We start from the raw sequence: 5,411 nt of genomic DNA, 5'->3' as shown, positions 1-5,411 counted from the left end.
CTTTCTCATCCTCAATGCTGCCATATTGGTCACTCACATTTGGTACATTGCCCTTCTCTTCACCCAAATCAATACTTATCTCTGTCTATCTAACAGCTTTCCCTCCCCTCCCCTCCCACCCCTGGTAACCAACAAAGAAAATTTCCTTCTATAGATAAACCTTTCCTTGGCTTTTACAATAACAGACTAATACAATATTTGATCTTTTGTGATTGACTTATTTTACTCAGCATAATGTCCTCCAAGTTCATCCACATTATGCGGTGCAAAACACAATACATTTTGTAATGATTTGCTCCTCTTTTCTGGTCATAACACCCTGACTCATTGTTCTATACAAACCTAGCCTCTTTATTCTTGGCTCCAAAAGACCACAACCTCATGATTATCTTCAAGTTACTGCCCACACAATTATATCTCATGAGGGGTCAAAGACACCTCACCTGAAAATTCTGATCTCATCTTTTACATAAATAAGTCTGGTCAAAGAGACTCTCAGGGAAAGATGGACCCAGATGAGGTAGAAGGAAGTTTCCCTTTGTTTTTTCATGTTCTGTTCAAGAGATGAAATTTTTGCTTCTCTTCCTTCCACCTCCACCCCAATATCGATTTTCTTTCCCCAAGTCTTTACTTTGGTATTGCTGATTATGCCTAATTGTGGAATCAATATGGAATTTTACTTCTGTAAAAGAACCATCTCTCTCTCTCTTTTTTTTTGTAAATGATTTCCCCATGAACATTTTATTTATTTTAATATTTAATATACTGCCCCAAACTGGCCTTCTACATCTTTTTTAATATTTCTTTGAAAGATGTTCTCTACTTATCAAACAAGTGTAAGTTTCCTTAAATGAATATGTTAGGTTAAATTTAATATCAGTGTTAATTCCCAATAACTGTTCCAAGTCTGTAATGCTATTCTTCTCTAATAAATACCTATTGTGTTATTTATTTATTTTTATTGTGATCTGGGTGAAGGTTTACAGAGCAAATTTATTTTCCATACAGTGGAAAACAACAATCTCTTATGGGTCTTATTTTCCTTTTACTTCTACTGAAACTACTAAAAGTCTGTTGTTCAGTCTAAGTCTTTGATGAGGTTACACAGAGCCTTTGGGTGATGCTGCAGCCAAACCAACAGCCATTTGCCCTTCCTATGACATGCCTTTGTTTCTATGCTTAATCTCTGTTATGGATTGAATTGTTTCCTCTAAACACACATGTTGAAGTCCTAACCCCTGTATCAGTGAATGTAACCATGTTTTGGGAAAAGAGGGTTTTTCTTTGTATAAGTTATCAGTGAATCTAACGAATTCATACCAAAATAAGAGGGGGTGTTTCTAATCCTTTATGACTGGTGTCTTATAAAAGAGGAGGGCAGATATGGAAATTATCACACACAGGGGAAATACTTTATGTGAGGATCAGTCTACAAGCCAAGAAAGGCCAAGGATTGCTAGCAGCTACCAGATGCTAGGAGAGAAGGAAGAAACAGTTACTCTCTGAAAGCCCTCCCAGAGAATCACAGACAATACACTACTTTGGATTTCTAGCCTCCAGAACTATGAGAAAGTAAATTTCTGTTTTTGAAAGCCACTCATTTTGAGATATTTTGTTTCGGAAGCCTTAGGCAAACTAAGACAATCTTTTAACAATTCTCTCCGGTTGGTGTTTCTTGCTCTCATATAATCCTCATCTTCAGAGGTATCATTTCTACCAGCACTGACACCAGGGACCAAAGAGTGAACCAAGGAAGAGGAATTTGCTCAAGGTAATGCTAGGATGATAGTGAAGGGAATACCTGAGCTAACGCTTGTGCAGCAGGCCAGAAAGCAGACAGTCCAGATTGGACCAGGTCAGAAGTCTTGAATAGAGGCTTCTTTAAGTAGATGACCTTGAACATATTGACAGTGATTTTGGCTGGGGTCAGAGTTTTGAGATGAATCAGTTTTGGGACAATGGAAAGCAAAGAAAAGAATATTATTGTATGGAAAACCAATTGCCATGAAGGGAAGGAAAAGTCATTTTAGGTGACATAGCTCTCAGTAGTTTACTGTCTTAGTTCCTTGTTGTTGTTGTTATATGCCATCAAGTCAGACCCGAATCATAGCGACCCCTCCTTGGGTTTCCAAGGCAGTATCACTACGGAAGTTGATTGCCTCATCTTCCTTCATAACAGAGATACCACAAGTGTGTGTCTTCGAAAAACAATTTATTTTCTCATAGGCTAGGAGGCTCAAAGTGTGAATTCAGGGCACTAGGAGCTCTGGTAGCATAGTGCCTAAGGCACTTGACTGCTAACCAGAAGGCTGGCGGTTCAAACCCACCAGCCACTCCTCGGAAGGAAGGTTGGGCATTCCTACTTCCGTAGTGATACTGCCTCGGAAACCCAAGGAGGGGTCGCAATGAGTCGGGGCAGACTCGATGGCAAATAACAACAACAACAACAGCTCTTCGGGAAGGGTCTGTCTGTTGGCTCTAGGAGAAAATTGTCTCAGGTTCTGTAACCTCTCCTTGGAAGGAAGATTGGGCAATCTACTTCCGTAGAGTTACCGCCTCGGAAACCCAAGGAGGGCTATGTATAACATCACCCAAAGTCTATGTGTAACCTCATCAAAGACTTAGACTGAACAATAGCTACGAGTCAGAAACAACTCGTCGGCAGTGAGTTTTTTGGTTTTCTGTAACCTCAGTGTTCCTTAGTTCCTTGCTGATCTCCATGTGCATTTCTCTTCCCCCCGTTTGTCCTTGTTTACATCTCTCTGTGTATAAGTGGTTCTTTTTATGTCTCAAAAGTGGTTAGGTTTATGACATACTCTGCACTGATATGGTCTCATTAACATAATAAAGAAAACTCTCTGTTTTCTTGCTTGCAAAACAAATGGTATTACATCCACAAGTTTAAGGGTTAAGATTCCAACATATATTTTTGGGGAACATAATTCAATCCATAACACTAAGTTATAATAATAACAATATTTATAATAACCAAAATGATAAATATCTGTATCATGTGGCTGGAGAAATGTGTGTGCATATGGTTATGGGGGGAAGCAATGATGGGAAAGAGAGCTAAACCTTCATCTTTAAATGTGGGAAATCAATTCCTAACATAAGCATATTACTTACTTAAATGGATGCAAATATCACAAAGCTCAATCATAAGCAATGAAAGTAATTACCTACAAACAAATAAAAAATCAAACCCCTTGCCTGGGAATCAGTTCTGACTCATAGTGACCCTCTAGGGAGCTAGAAACAGGGGTGGGGCAGGATAAAGCCAAAGAGTTATTTTTGTTAAAAAAAAAGAAAAGCATGGAACAATTTGACTTTTGAAACTGCAAGTAACTTTGACAAAATTAAAAACTGAATTCAGAAAATAAAATGGTATTAAAAATAATGAGCTATTTTCATCTATCAGATTGAAAAAGAGGAAAAAATATCAAGTTTTTCTAAATGGATGTTTGTTGTTGTTGTTGTTAGGTGTTGTCAAATCAATTTTCAAGTCATAGTGATCCACCTGACAGAGTAGAGCTGTCCTGTAGGGTTTTCTATGCACTAATTTTTATAGAATCACGTAGGTTTTTCTCCTGTGGAGTTGCTGAGTGTGTTTGACCCACCAATTGTGCTCCTTGTTTGACAATACAGAATAAAAAATTTAGCTATGTATTCCAGAATTCTTGGTCCTAGAAATAACCATAAAGAGTAAGTATGACTATGTTTACATGTATGATCACAATTTTTCTGTGATAAGTATCTCTATCAGCTGCCATTATGTCGTGTTGTTTTGTTAGGGGGCTGTTGAGTTGACTCTGACTCATAGAGACCCTATGCACAACAGAATGAAACACTGCCTGGTCCTGTGCCAGCCTCACAATCCTTGATATATTGGAGCCTATGATTGCAGCCACTGTGTCAATCCATCTTGTTGAGTGTCTTCCTCTTTTTCTCTGACCCTCTCCTTTACCAATAATGATACCCCTTCTGACAACATGACCAATGTAGGTGAGACGAAATCTGGCCATTCTTGCTTCCAAGGAGCATTCTGGTTACCATTCTTCCAGGACAGATCTGTTAGTTCTTCTGGCAGGCCATGGTACTTTCAGCATTCTTCACTAACACCACAACTCAAAAGCATCAACTCTTCTTCAGTCTTCTTTACTCATTGTCATATGCATAGGAGGTGATTGAAAATACCATGGTTTGGGTTAGGCACACTTTAGTCTTCAAAGTGTCATATTTGTTCTTCAATACTTTAAAAAGTTCTTTTGCAGCAGATTTTCCAAGTGCAATATGACATCTGATTTGACTGCTCTTTTCATTGGTGTTAAAAGTAATACGAAATCTTTGACAACTTTAATCTTTTCTCCATTTATCATGATGCTGTGTATTGGTCCTGTTGTGAGTATATTCATTTTCTTTGTGTTGAGGTATAATCCATATTGCAGACTGTAGGCTCTAATTTTCATCAGTAAATGCTTCAAGTCATCTTCACTGTCAGCATATCACAAGTTGTTAATGAGTCTTCCTCCAGTCCTGATGCCATGTTCATCTTCATATACTCCAGCTTCTTGGATTATTTTCTCAGCATACAGATTGAATAAGTATGGTGAAAGGATAGAACCCTGACTTATGCCCTTCATGATTTTAAGCCATACAATATCCCCTTGTTATGTTTGAATGACAACCTCCTGTACAGGATCCTCATGAACTCAATTAAGTGTTCTGAAATTCCTACTGTCTCAATGTTATCTGTGGTGTGTTATGTTGTTGTTGTTGTTAGGTGCCATCATGTTGTCTCCAACTCATGATGACCCTATGCACAGCAGAAGGAAACACTGTCTGGTCATGTGTCAGCTCCACGATCCTTGCTATACTTGAGCGTATCGCCGCAGCCACTGTGTCAGTCCATCTCATTGAGGGCCTTCCCCTCTTTTGTCGACCCTCCATCTTACCAAGCATGACATCCTTCTTCAGGGAATGGTCCCTTCTGACAACAGGACCAAAGTAGGTGAGACAAAGTCTGGCCATTCTCACTTCCAAGAAGCATTCCAGCTGTACTTCCTCTAGGACAGATTTGTTAGTTCTTTTATCAGTCCATGGTACTTTCAGCATTCTTCATCAGCACCACAACTCAAAAGCATCAACTCTTCTTTGGCTTTCCTTATTCATTGTACAGCTCTTACATGCATATGAGAAGATTGAAAATACCATGGCTTGTGTCAGGTGCATTTCAGTCCTCAAAGAGACATCTTTACTCTTCAGCACTTGAAAGAGGTCCTTTGCAGCTGATTTGCCCAGTGCTGTATGCCATCTGAGGAGCTCTGGTAGCATAGTGCCTAAGGCACTTGACTGCTCACCAGAAGGCTGGCGGTTCAAACCCACCAGCCACTCCTCGGAAGGAAGGTTGG

This window comes from Orycteropus afer, unplaced genomic scaffold (genome assembly GCF_000298275.1).
Source record: "Orycteropus afer afer isolate SDZICR_OR568_19922 unplaced genomic scaffold, OryAfe1.0 scaffold00231, whole genome shotgun sequence".
NCBI lineage: Eukaryota > Metazoa > Chordata > Mammalia > Tubulidentata > Orycteropodidae > Orycteropus > Orycteropus afer.
Note: the sequence above shows the minus strand (reverse complement) of the source record.